At 36.2% G+C, this 14,413-nt stretch overlaps 3 non-coding genes across 3 annotated transcripts; all 3 read right to left on the reverse strand.

Moving 5' to 3' along the window:
- Positions 1-875: 875 nt before the first annotated feature.
- LOC132915562 (5S ribosomal RNA) lies at positions 876-994 on the reverse strand. Its single transcript, XR_009659906.1, has one exon. It is a non-coding gene; the product is annotated as a 5S ribosomal RNA (ribosomal RNA).
- A 6,561-nt stretch (positions 995-7,555) lies between these two features.
- On the reverse strand, positions 7,556-7,674 carry LOC132915563 (5S ribosomal RNA). The gene has a single exon (XR_009659907.1). It is a non-coding gene; the product is annotated as a 5S ribosomal RNA (ribosomal RNA).
- A 6,620-nt stretch (positions 7,675-14,294) lies between these two features.
- Positions 14,295-14,413, reverse strand: LOC132915564 (5S ribosomal RNA). The gene has a single exon (XR_009659908.1). It is a non-coding gene; the product is annotated as a 5S ribosomal RNA (ribosomal RNA).

Raw genomic sequence — 14,413 nt, forward strand, 5'->3', positions numbered from 1 at the left:
TCTCTCACCTTACGTGTGGAACGTGAAATAATTTCGAACCGCCGCGACAGTACCACTTGAAGTAAAAAGATATTGTTTGGTCTGAAGGACCTTAACTATGAAAATGCCAAGATTCATGGAGGGTCCTTAAGATTATTGAGGGTACGCAATAAGGGTGTGTAGATATCTGGCAGGAATCTTGCTCGCGGCGTGGTGTGAGCTTTGTTAGAGAGTCGCCGGACATAACAAGCAGATGTACTTACGAAGGCGTTACCGAAACCAAGATTTCAATATTTATGACAAAAATTAGGTCTGAAAAATAAGAATAATATTAAAAAGTAATTGTTTGTAAAGATTTCGAGTTTTAGGAAGGGTGTTGAAGTAATACTCACTTCTAGGAAAACTACATCTTCTTTAGCGTTTAGTTTTCTTATTCCGCGAAGCTATTGAGTATTGCTTAGCTCTAAATCAATTCGAAGGGCCTTTCAGTCTCATAGCCTTTTCTAGGAACATGCTACGTACTGATGGTGCAGCGGGGTATAAACATGCCGGTTCTTCGTAATTATATAAATATCCATAGGCCCATTGCTTCGAAGCTCCATAGTAAAATAACGCTGCGGATCTGGATTACCGTACACTGTACTTGTACTTATACTTACTTGAATATATTTCCATTATACATTCATCCGCGCATTTTCACTCTCTATTTCGAGATAAACCTCAACAGCTTTTGATGTACAAAAAAAAAAGAATATTTAGAAAAATATAAATGTGTGTAAAAATACAAATGATATAATGTATGGTAATACCAAAACATTAATTTTTTCGATGCTTAAATTATAGATTATTGAAAGTAGATCGTTAAGGAAAGTAAAAAAGATTGGAAAAATAAAGAAAACCAACACCACACGGAGTTCCCAAGCGGTCACCCATCTAAGTACTACCCGTGCCCAGCGTTGCTTAACTTTCGTGATCGGACGGGAACGAGTGCACTCAACGCGGTTTGGACGTTGGCTGAAAAAAATGGTTTTGTTATTTGCTTTTGTTGGAGCGATGCTCACTTCTAAGAAAATCCTATATCTTGTTTAACAACGCATACTTCCCGAAAAAGTGGAAAAAAGCCAAAATAATAGCAATCACAAAAAAAAATAAAGACGGCTCATCACTCACAAACCTACGACCAATAAGTCTCCTCCCCAACATAAGCAAAGTATTTGAAGTAGTCATCAACAACCCCCTAACTACATTCTGCAAAAAAAAAAAAACATTATACCAGAAAACCAATTTGGCTTCCGACACAAACACTCCACACTACACGCGACAAACAAACTCACGTCAGACATCTGCTGGGCACTAAACGCAAAACAACGAGTAGCCGCCTGCTTAATAGATCTCGAAAAAGCCTTCGACACAGTCTGGATCACAGGCCTCATTTATAAATTAATAAAAAAAAACTTCCCGAGATACTTAATCAAAATAGTATGGGACATGATCACAATCAGAACATTCCTAATGACCGAGGGTTCTCATACATCGAACAAAGAATTCACCATAAAAAACGGACTCCAACAAGGAACTGTAAACTCCCCGCTACTCTTCAACATATACAACAGTGACATATTAAACCTGTTCGACATGAACAAATCTACCCACAAACGCTCCATAGCCTTCGCAGACGACCTAATCATCTACGTAAAAGGCCGCAAAACTAAAACAATAAACACAGACCTCCAAGAACTATTCGACAAAATCAACGATTACTACCACACATGGAAACTAAGAATCAACGCAAACAAATGCGAAAGCATACTGTTCAAACCCAAAACCAGCGAAATCGGCCCAGCAGAAAGAAAACACTGCAAAAATTTCCAATTAAAAGAAAAGGCATCCGAAGAGTCAATCATACCGCACAAAAACTGCGTAAAGTACCTAGGCATAAACATAGATGACAAACTAAATTACAAACAACACATAGAAACCCAACTCGCCAAGGCCAATAAAGCATTCTGGAGAGCAAAAAGACTATTTTATTCGAAACATCTCAAGAGCAATGTAAAAACATTATGCTACCAAGCTCTAATTAGGCCAATTATAACATACGGTTGCCCAATCTGGTACAACATACCAGCAATGCTAATGGAGAGAATTCGCGTTTTCGAAAGAAAATGCATTAGAGCTTGCCAAAATGCGTACAGATCCGAACAGAGCGGATACAAAAAATATATAAAAAACAAAAAAATTTACGACCTAGCCAACATTCACCGCATTGACTGTCACATACTAAAACTAGCAAGAAATCATTTCGCACAAGCGTCAAAAATAAAAGAAAACAGCCTAATCTTCAGCGGCTTATACCCAAACGTACTATATTACAAAAATACAATGACAACAGGCTACATCCCCCCAGAAGCGTTCCTATACCTAGACGAAAAAAATTACCTCCAAGACCAAAACAATATCCCGATAATTTTCCACATAAAAAGAAAAATAGGGATAAAGACAATACTCTACGAGGAAAACTTAAACGGACTGACTGCAGACACCAGGTGGAGGTACAACATGGCCCTCCCCCAAAAAGACACTAAAGACAAACACAGAAAAAACACAAAAAAATATTGGTGGATTCCAAAACCATAAGAAAATATAAGTGAAAACTACCAATTCGACAAAAAAACCATTCCTACCACCGTGTAACCTAGATGTAAGTACTGTAAATATGTAAATACTGTAATCATTGTAAATAATATAATTTAACACCCCCTCTCCCCTTCCCTCTCATCCCCCCCCAAAAAAATCCCACAACGCATAAAAGTAATACACCGAGGAGTCCTGTTTTGCGGCCAAGTTTCAGGACAAAATACAACACACACAAGAATACACAAAAATCACGCTCCAATGCGACTTAAACCCAAAAAACAAAAAAATAAACGCAAAAACCGAAAATCCACGACACATATTAGACCATGGCTACGTCGTACCGACGCGTATCGGTACTTTTGCCTAAACACACTATACTCAAATTCATTGTTTATTGTGAATCTCAGAAATGTACAAAAAATCAAATATTGGCTAAATAAACTATTTAAAAAAAAAAAAAAAAAAAACTCTTGTTGGCAGGATTGGAATCGTTGCCACGCATCCTGAAGCTGATATTGCAGTGTACTCACACACGTGGTGCGTGATGCGGTGGATGGCTCAGGGTCATCAATGCTCTCCCTTATGTACTTGACGGCAACTTCGAACTGTTTGTCGCGCCTTTTTCTTATGTTGTTGCTTTTTGCCATGGTCGGCATGATTAGTGACGTAATTAGAATTAAAACTTCTTACGTTCCTGATTTCTGACGTCCAAGCGTGTTGTATAATGGCGGTGGGATCACGTGGCACTGTATGTTCACTGTTAGGAGCACTTTTTACTGGCACGTGAATCCGGCTCGAAGGACCATGTATTTTCGTCCAGTCGCGGGGAGACGCGTTCGCTTTGAGACGCGTCAACGGGAGTCGTAAATTCCCGTTACGATGTACGAATCGACACCGCGAGCAGGGCGATCCCCTGATTTCAGTTACGATAATAGGGGTGGTTGTGTTGGAATAGCTGTAGTCTACAGTTATCTAGTATATATTTATTTATCACCATTAACAAAACGTGGGGCTTACAGAAATTATTTTTAGATCTTACCCGAGGGTTTAGGTGTTAGCGCGTTATAGCCCGAGAACCTGACTGACTGTCTGCTCTACTGCTCTTACTGAGGAAAACTCGGTGAGGGTGTGTTCTTCTGAACTAAGGACGCGGATTCGCTGTTTACTCTTTTGGGTAGAATAGTGAGGGTAACGATCCGCGATGCCCATTGGTTATGGCCAATGTTAATAAATACCATATGAGGAGAAAGTCTCCTGCACATTTGGCTCATGAGTGTCCTTGTTCTTGCGGAAAACCCAGCAGTTTCGCAGGGCACATCTGCTTTCTTCGCAATTAGCGAGGATGTGCAATTAACTAACGGACTTTTGGGACCTTCCATAAACTGGCGCTGTTTATGTGACTGTAACTGTATACGATATTACATAATGCTACATAACGATATACATCATTCCGTAATAGTATATAACGTTATACGTTGTTACGTAATGCTACATAACGTTATGCGTTATTACGTAATAGTATATAAGGTTATACGTTGTTACGTAATAGTATATAACGTTAGACGTTATAGGGTAATACTATATAACGTTATGCACTATTACATAATAGTAGATAACGTTACACGTTATTACCTAATAGTATGTATCGTCATACGTTATTACATAATAGTATGTAGCGTTATACGTTATTACGTAATGCTACATAACGTTATACGTTATAAGGTAATAGTATATAACGTTATACGTTGTTACGTAATAGTATGTAACGTTATACGTTATTACGTAATAGTATATAACTTTATACGTTATATAGTATTACTATATAACGTTATACGTTATTACGTAATAGTATATAACGTTATACGTTGTTAGGTAATGCTACATAACGTTATACGTCATTCCGTAATAGTATATAACGTTATACGTTGTTACATGATGCTACATAACTTTATACGTCATCAAGTAATATTATATAACGTTAGGCGTTATAGGGTAATACTATATAACGATATACGTTATGTGGTAATACTATATAACGTTATGCACTATTACATAATTGTATATAACTTTATACGTTATAGAGTAATACTATATAACGTTATACGTTGTTAGGTAATGCTACATAACGTTATACGTCATTCCGTAATAGTATATAACGTTATACGTTGTTACGTAATAGTATATAACGTTAGACGTTATAGGGTAATACTATATAACGTTATGCACTATTACATAATAGTAGATAACGTTACACGTTATTACCTAATAGTATGTATCGTCATACGTTATTACGTAATAGTATGTAGCGTTATACGTCTTTACGTAATGCTACATAACGTTATACGTCATTCCGTAATAGTATATAATGTTATACATTGTTACGTGATGCTACATAACGTTATACGTCATTACGTAATAGTATATTACATTATACGTTATAAGGTAATACTATATAACGTTAAACGTTTTTACGTAACAGTATGTAACGTCATACGTTATTACGTAATAGTATATAAATTTATACGTTGTTACGTAATGCTATATAACGTTATACGTTATAAGGTAATACTATATACCGTTATACATCATTACGTAATAGTGTATAACGTTATACGCTGTTGCGTAGGGCTACATAACGTTAAACGTCATTACGTAATTGTATATAACGTTATACGTTGTTACGTAATAGTATATCACGTTATACATTGTTACGTGATGCTACATAACGTTATACGTCATTACGTAATAGTATATAACGTTATACGTTATTACGTAATAGTATGTAACGCTATTCGTTATTACGTAATAGTATGTAACGTTATACACTATTACATAATAGTACATAACGTTATACGTTATTACGTAATATTATATAACGTTATACGTTATTACGTAATAGTATATAACGTTATACGTCATTACGTAATGCTACATAACGTTATACGATATTACGTTATAGTATATAACGTTATACGTTGTTACCTAATGCTACATAATGTTATACGTCATTACGTAATGCTATTATAACGTTAAACGTTTTAAAGTAATACTATATAACGTTATACGTTATAACGTAGTAGTATAGAACGTTATACCTTATAACGTAATGCTACGTAACGTTATACGTTATAATGTAGTAGTATATAACCTTATACGTTATAACGTAATACTATATAATGCTATACGTTATAGGGTAATTGTATATAACGTTATACGTCATAAGCTCATACTATATGACGTTATGCGAATCCAGGCTACCATTATTATGTATTGCGTTATATGGTACAACGTTATAATCTATTACGTTATAACGCATTTAGTTATATAGTATCACGTTATATATTGAAATCTTTCGAAAAGTGACGCAAGTATTAAAGGAGAAAAACGCTGGATATCATACATGCCAGCTCAAAACAGAAAGAAATTACAAAATAGTAATCAGAGACCTACACCAAAGAACAAACAACGCAATGCATACGGTGTCGACAATAAGGACACACAAAAAATTACTGAGTGTCCCGGCGTGTGTCAAATGTGCAAAAAGCTACCTAACAAACTGCTCATACACAGAAAATAGAAACGAAGTAAAATGCTATAATTGTAACGGAAACCACCCAGCGAGCTATAAAGGCAGCGAAATCAGAAAACAACTGCAACGTGAACTATTTCCACCACTTCGAAGCAGAACATACAGCAACTAGATATTACGGAATCAGATCCAGCACCAAAGAATACAATACCTATCGAACACTAATCATAGAAACATCAACACCTTTGGTAGTGTCACTGTGATCTTGGAATATGGAATAATCATATTTTACATACCAGTTCGCATACCATAGCCATCAAAACTACAATTAAGCAGTAACAGCAAACCCGTGTGCCGGCATCCAGCGATAACCCCTCTACAGGAGCCAAAACCTTGATACAAAAATCCTCTCAAGTCAGCACTCGACATTTCATTCCTATTTCTGTTCTGTTCATGTGACATTCTGTACCGTTACTCTGTCAGTTTTGTAATAAATTGTGAAACAACTATCAATTGTTATTAATTGTAGTACGAATCTCTCACCTTACGTGTGGAACGTGAAATAATTTCGAACCGCCGCGACAGTACCACTTGAAGTAAAAAGATATTGTTTGGTCTGAAGGACCTTAACTATGAAAATGCCAAGATTCATGGAGGGTCCTTAAGATTATTGAGGGTACGCAATAAGGGTGTGTAGATATCTGGCAGGAATCTTGCTCGCGGCGTGGTGTGAGCTTTGTTAGAGAGTCGCCGGACATAACAAGCAGATGTACTTACGAAGGCGTTACCGACACCAAGATTTCAATATTTATGACAAAAATTAGGTCTGAAAAATAAGAATAATATTAAAAAGTAATTGTTTGTAAAGATTTCGAGTTTTAGGAAGGGTGTTGAAGTAATACTCACTTCTAGGAAAACTACATCTTCTTTAGCGTTTAGTTTTCTTATTCCGCGAAGCTATTGAGTATTGCTTAGCTCTAAATCAATTCGAAGGGCCTTTCAGTCTCATAGCCTTTTCTAGGAACATGCTACGTACTGATGGTGCAGCGGGGTATAAACATGCCGGTTCTTCGTAATTATATAAATATCCATAGGCCCATTGCTTCGAAGCTCCATAGTAAAATAACGCTGCGGATCTGGATTACCGTACACTGTACTTGTACTTATACTTACTTGAATATATTTCCATTATACATTCATCCGCGCATTTTCACTCTCTATTTCGAGATAAACCTCAACAGCTTTTGATGTACAAAAAAAAAAGAATATTTAGAAAAATATAAATGTGTGTAAAAATACAAATGATATAATGTATGGTAATACCAAAACATTAATTTTTTCGATGCTTAAATTATAGATTATTGAAAGTAGATCGTTAAGGAAAGTAAAAAAGATTGGAAAAATAAAGAAAACCAACACCACACGGAGTTCCCAAGCGGTCACCCATCTAAGTACTACCCGTGCCCAGCGTTGCTTAACTTTCGTGATCGGACGGGAACGAGTGCACTCAACGCGGTTTGGACGTTGGCTGAAAAAAATGGTTTTGTTATTTGCTTTTGTTGGAGCGATGCTCACTTCTAAGAAAATCCTATATCTTGTTTAACAACGCATACTTCCCGAAAAAGTGGAAAAAAGCCAAAATAATAGCAATCACAAAAAAAAATAAAGACGGCTCATCACTCACAAACCTACGACCAATAAGTCTCCTCCCCAACATAAGCAAAGTATTTGAAGTAGTCATCAACAACCCCCTAACTACATTCTGCAAAAAAAAAAAACATTATACCAGAAAACCAATTTGGCTTCCGACACAAACACTCCACACTACACGCGACAAACAAACTCACGTCAGACATCTGCTGGGCACTAAACGCAAAACAACGAGTAGCCGCCTGCTTAATAGATCTCGAAAAAGCCTTCGACACAGTCTGGATCACAGGCCTCATTTATAAATTAATAAAAAAAAACTTCCCGAGATACTTAATCAAAATAGTATGGGACATGATCACAATCAGAACATTCCTAATGACCGAGGGTTCTCATACATCGAACAAAGAATTCACCATAAAAAACGGACTCCAACAAGGAACTGTAAACTCCCCGCTACTCTTCAACATATACAACAGTGACATATTAAACCTGTTCGACATGAACAAATCTACCCACAAACGCTCCATAGCCTTCGCAGACGACCTAATCATCTACGTAACAGGCCGCAAAACTAAAACAATAAACACAGACCTCCAAGAACTATTCGACAAAATCAACGATTACTACCACACATGGAAACTAAGAATCAACGCAAACAAATGCGAAAGCATACTGTTCAAACCCAAAACCAGCGAAATCGGCCCAGCAGAAAGAAAACACTGCAAAAATTTCCAATTAAAAGAAAAGGCATCCGAAGAGTCAATCATACCGCACAAAAACTGCGTAAAGTACCTAGGCATAAACATAGATGACAAACTAAATTACAAACAACACATAGAAACCCAACTCGCCAAGGCCAATAAAGCATTCTGGAGAGCAAAAAGACTATTTTATTCGAAACATCTCAAGAGCAATGTAAAAACATTATGCTACCAAGCTCTAATTAGGCCAATTATAACATACGGTTGCCCAATCTGGTACAACATACCAGCAATGCTAATGGAGAGAATTCGCGTTTTCGAAAGAAAATGCATTAGAGCTTGCCAAAATGCGTACAGATCCGAACAGAGCGGATACAAAAAATATATAAAAAACAAAAAAATTTACGACCTAGCCAACATTCACCGCATTGACTGTCACATACTAAAACTAGCAAGAAATCATTTCGCACAAGCGTCAAAAATAAAAGAAAACAGCCTAATCTTCAGCGGCTTATACCCAAACGTACTATATTACAAAAATACAATGACAACAGGCTACATCCCCCCAGAAGCGTTCCTATACCTAGACGAAAAAAATTACCTCCAAGACCAAAACAATATCCCGATAATTTTCCACATAAAAAGAAAAATAGGGATAAAGACAATACTCTACGAGGAAAACTTAAACGGACTGACTGCAGACACCAGGTGGAGGTACAACATGGCCCTCCCCCAAAAAGACACTAAAGACAAACACAGAAAAAACACAAAAAAATATTGGTGGATTCCAAAACCATAAGAAAATATAAGTGAAAACTACCAATTCGACAAAAAAACCATTCCTACCACCGTGTAACCTAGATGTAAGTACTGTAAATATGTAAATACTGTAATCATTGTAAATAATATAATTTAACACCCCCTCTCCCCTTCCCTCTCATCCCCCCCCCAAAAAAATCCCACAACGCATAAAAGTAATACACCGAGGAGTCCTGTTTTGCGGCCAAGTTTCAGGACAAAATACAACACACACAAGAATACACAAAAATCACGCTCCAATGCGACTTAAACCCAAAAAACAAAAAAATAAACGCAAAAACCGAAAATCCACGACACATATTAGACCATGGCTACGTCGTACCGACGCGTATCGGTACTTTTGCCTAAACACACTATACTCAAATTCATTGTTTATTGTGAATCTCAGAAATGTACAAAAAATCAAATATTGGCTAAATAAACTATTTAAAAAAAAAAAAAAAAAAACTCTTGTTGGCAGGATTGGAATCGTTGCCACGCATCCTGAAGCTGATATTGCAGTGTACTCACACACGTGGTGCGTGATGCGGTGGATGGCTCAGGGTCATCAATGCTCTCCCTTATGTACTTGACGGCAACTTCGAACTGTTTGTCGCGCCTTTTTCTTATGTTGTTGCTTTTTGCCATGGTCGGCATGATTAGTGACGTAATTAGAATTAAAACTTCTTACGTTCCTGATTTCTGACGTCCAAGCGTGTTGTATAATGGCGGTGGGATCACGTGGCACTGTATGTTCACTGTTAGGAGCACTTTTTACTGGCACGTGAATCCGGCTCGAAGGACCATGTATTTTCGTCCAGTCGCGGGGAGACGCGTTCGCTTTGAGACGCGTCAACGGGAGTCGTAAATTCCCGTTACGATGTACGAATCGACACCGCGAGCAGGGCGATCCCCTGATTTCAGTTACGATAATAGGGGTGGTTGTGTTGGAATAGCTGTAGTCTACAGTTATCTAGTATATATTTATTTATCACCATTAACAAAACGTGGGGCTTACAGAAATTATTTTTAGATCTTACCCGAGGGTTTAGGTGTTAGCGCGTTATAGCCCGAGAACCTGACTGACTGTCTGCTCTACTGCTCTTACTGAGGAAAACTCGGTGAGGGTGTGTTCTTCTGAACTAAGGACGCGGATTCGCTGTTTACTCTTTTGGGTAGAATAGTGAGGGTAACGATCCGCGATGCCCATTGGTTATGGCCAATGTTAATAAATACCATATGAGGAGAAAGTCTCCTGCACATTTGGCTCATGAGTGTCCTTGTTCTTGCGGAAAACCCAGCAGTTTCGCAGGGCACATCTGCTTTCTTCGCAATTAGCGAGGATGTGCAATTAACTAACGGACTTTTGGGACCTTCCATAAACTGGCGCTGTTTATGTGACTGTAACTGTATACGATATTACATAATGCTACATAACGATATACATCATTCCGTAATAGTATATAACGTTATACGTTGTTACGTAATGCTACATAACGTTATGCGTTATTACGTAATAGTATATAAGGTTATACGTTGTTACGTAATAGTATATAACGTTAGACGTTATAGGGTAATACTATATAACGTTATGCACTATTACATAATAGTAGATAACGTTACACGTTATTACCTAATAGTATGTATCGTTATACGTTATTACGTAATAGTATGTAGCGTTATACGTTATTACGTAATGCTACATAACGTTATACGTTATAAGGTAATAGTATATAACGTTATACGTTGTTACGTAATAGTATGTAACGTTATACGTTATTACGTAATAGTATATAACTTTATACGTTATAGAGTAATACTATATAACGTTATACGTTATTACGTAATAGTATATAACGTTATACGTTGTTAGGTAATGCTACATAACGTTATACGTCATTCCGTAATAGTATATAACGTTATACGTTGTTACATGATGCTACATAACTTTATACGTCATCAAGTAATATTATATAACGTTAGGCGTTATAGGGTAATACTATATAACGATATACGTTATGTGGTAATACTATATAACGTTATGCACTATTACATAATTGTATATAACTTTATACGTTATAGAGTAATACTATATAACGTTATACGTTGTTAGGTAATGCTACATAACGTTATACGTCATTCCGTAATAGTATATAACGTTATACGTTGTTACATGATGCTACATAACGTTATGCGTTATTACGTAATAGTATATAAGGTTATACGTTGTTACGTAATAGTATATAACGTTAGACGTTATAGGGTAATACTATATAACGTTATGCACTATTACATAATAGTAGATAACGTTACACGTTATTACCTAATAGTATGTATCGTCATACGTTATTACGTAATAGTATGTAGCGTTATACGTCTTTACGTAATGCTACATAACGTTATACGTCATTCCGTAATAGTATATAATGTTATACATTGTTACGTGATGCTACATAACGTTATACGTCATTACGTAATAGTATATTACATTATACGTTATAAGGTAATACTATATAACGTTAAACGTTTTTACGTAACAGTATGTAACGTCATACGTTATTACGTAATAGTATATAAATTTATACGTTGTTACGTAATGCTATATAACGTTATACGTTATAAGGTAATACTATATACCGTTATACATCATTACGTAATAGTGTATAACGTTATACGCTGTTGCGTAGGGCTACATAACGTTAAACGTCATTACGTAATTGTATATAACGTTATACGTTGTTACGTAATAGTATATCACGTTATACATTGTTACGTGATGCTACATAACGTTATACGTCATTACGTAATAGTATATAACGTTATACGTTATTACGTAATAGTATGTAACGCTATTCGTTATTACGTAATAGTATGTAACGTTATACACTATTACATAATAGTACATAACGTTATACGTTATTACGTAATATTATATAACGTTATACGTTATTACGTAATAGTATATAACGTTATACGTCATTACGTAATGCTACATAACGTTATACGATATTACGTTATAGTATATAACGTTATACGTTGTTACCTAATGCTACATAATGTTATACGTCATTACGTAATGCTATTATAACGTTAAACGTTTTAAAGTAATACTATATAACGTTATACGTTATAACGTAGTAGTATAGAACGTTATACCTTATAACGTAATGCTACGTAACGTTATACGTTATAATGTAGTAGTATATAACCTTATACGTTATAACGTAATACTATATAATGCTATACGTTATAGGGTAATTGTATATAACGTTATACGTCATAAGCTCATACTATATGACGTTATGCGAATCCAGGCTACCATTATTATGTATTGCGTTATATGGTACAACGTTATAATCTATTACGTTATAACGCATTTAGTTATATAGTATCACGTTATATATTGAAATCTTTCGAAAAGTGACGCAAGTATTAAAGGAGAAAAACGCTGGATATCATACATGCCAGCTCAAAACAGAAAGAAATTACAAAATAGTAATCAGAGACCTACACCAAAGAACAAACAACGCAATGCATACGGTGTCGACAATAAGGACACACAAAAAATTACTGAGTGTCCCGGCGTGTGTCAAATGTGCAAAAAGCTACCTAACAAACTGCTCATACACAGAAAATAGAAACGAAGTAAAATGCTATAATTGTAACGGAAACCACCCAGCGAGCTATAAAGGCAGCGAAATCAGAAAACAACTGCAACGTGAACTATTTCCACCACTTCGAAGCAGAACATACAGCAACTAGATATTACGGAATCAGATCCAGCACCAAAGAATACAATACCTATCGAACACTAATCATAGAAACATCAACACCTTTGGTAGTGTCACTGTGATCTTGGAATATGGAATAATCATATTTTACATACCAGTTCGCATACCATAGCCATCAAAACTACAATTAAGCAGTAACAGCAAACCCGTGTGCCGGCATCCAGCGATAACCCCTCTACAGGAGCCAAAACCTTGATACAAAAATCCTCTCAAGTCAGCACTCGACATTTCATTCCTATTTCTGTTCTGTTCATGTGACATTCTGTACCGTTACTCTGTCAGTTTTGTAATAAATTGTGAAACAACTATCAATTGTTATTAATTGTAGTACGAATCTCTCACCTTACGTGTGGAACGTGAAATAATTTCGAACCGCCGCGACAGTACCACTTGAAGTAAAAAGATATTGTTTGGTCTGAAGGACCTTAACTATGAAAATGCCAAGATTCATGGAGGGTCCTTAAGATTATTGAGGGTACGCAATAAGGGTGTGTAGATATCTGGCAGGAATCTTGCTCGCGGCGTGGTGTGAGCTTTGTTAGAGAGTCGCCGGACATAACAAGCAGATGTACTTACGAAGGCGTTACCGACACCAAGATTTCAATATTTATGACAAAAATTAGGTCTGAAAAATAAGAATAATATTAAAAAGTAATTGTTTGTAAAGATTTCGAGTTTTAGGAAGGGTGTTGAAGTAATACTCACTTCTAGGAAAACTACATCTTCTTTAGCGTTTAGTTTTCTTATTCCGCGAAGCTATTGAGTATTGCTTAGCTCTAAATCAATTCGAAGGGCCTTTCAGTCTCATAGCCTTTTCTAGGAACATGCTACGTACTGATGGTGCAGCGGGGTATAAACATGCCGGTTCTTCGTAATTATATAAATATCCATAGGCCCATTGCTTCGAAGCTCCATAGTAAAATAACGCTGCGGATCTGGATTACCGTACACTGTACTTGTACTTATACTTACTTGAATATATTTCCATTATACATTCATCCGCGCATTTTCACTCTCTATTTCGAGATAAACCTCAACAGCTTTTGATGTACAAAAAAAAAAGAATATTTAGAAAAATATAAATGTGTGTAAAAATACAAATGATATAATGTATGGTAATACCAAAACATTAATTTTTTCGATGCTTAAATTATAGATTATTGAAAGTAGATCGTTAAGGAAAGTAAAAAAGATTGGAAAAATAAAGAAAACCAACACCACACGGAGTTCCCAAGCGGTCACCCATCTAAGTACTACCCGTGCCCAGCGTTGCTTAACTTTCGTGATCGGACGGGAACGAGTGCACTCAACGCGGTTTGGACGTTGGC

The sequence above is a fragment of the Bombus pascuorum genome, chromosome 17 (genome assembly GCF_905332965.1).
Source record: "Bombus pascuorum chromosome 17, iyBomPasc1.1, whole genome shotgun sequence".
Lineage (NCBI taxonomy): Eukaryota > Metazoa > Arthropoda > Insecta > Hymenoptera > Apidae > Bombus > Bombus pascuorum.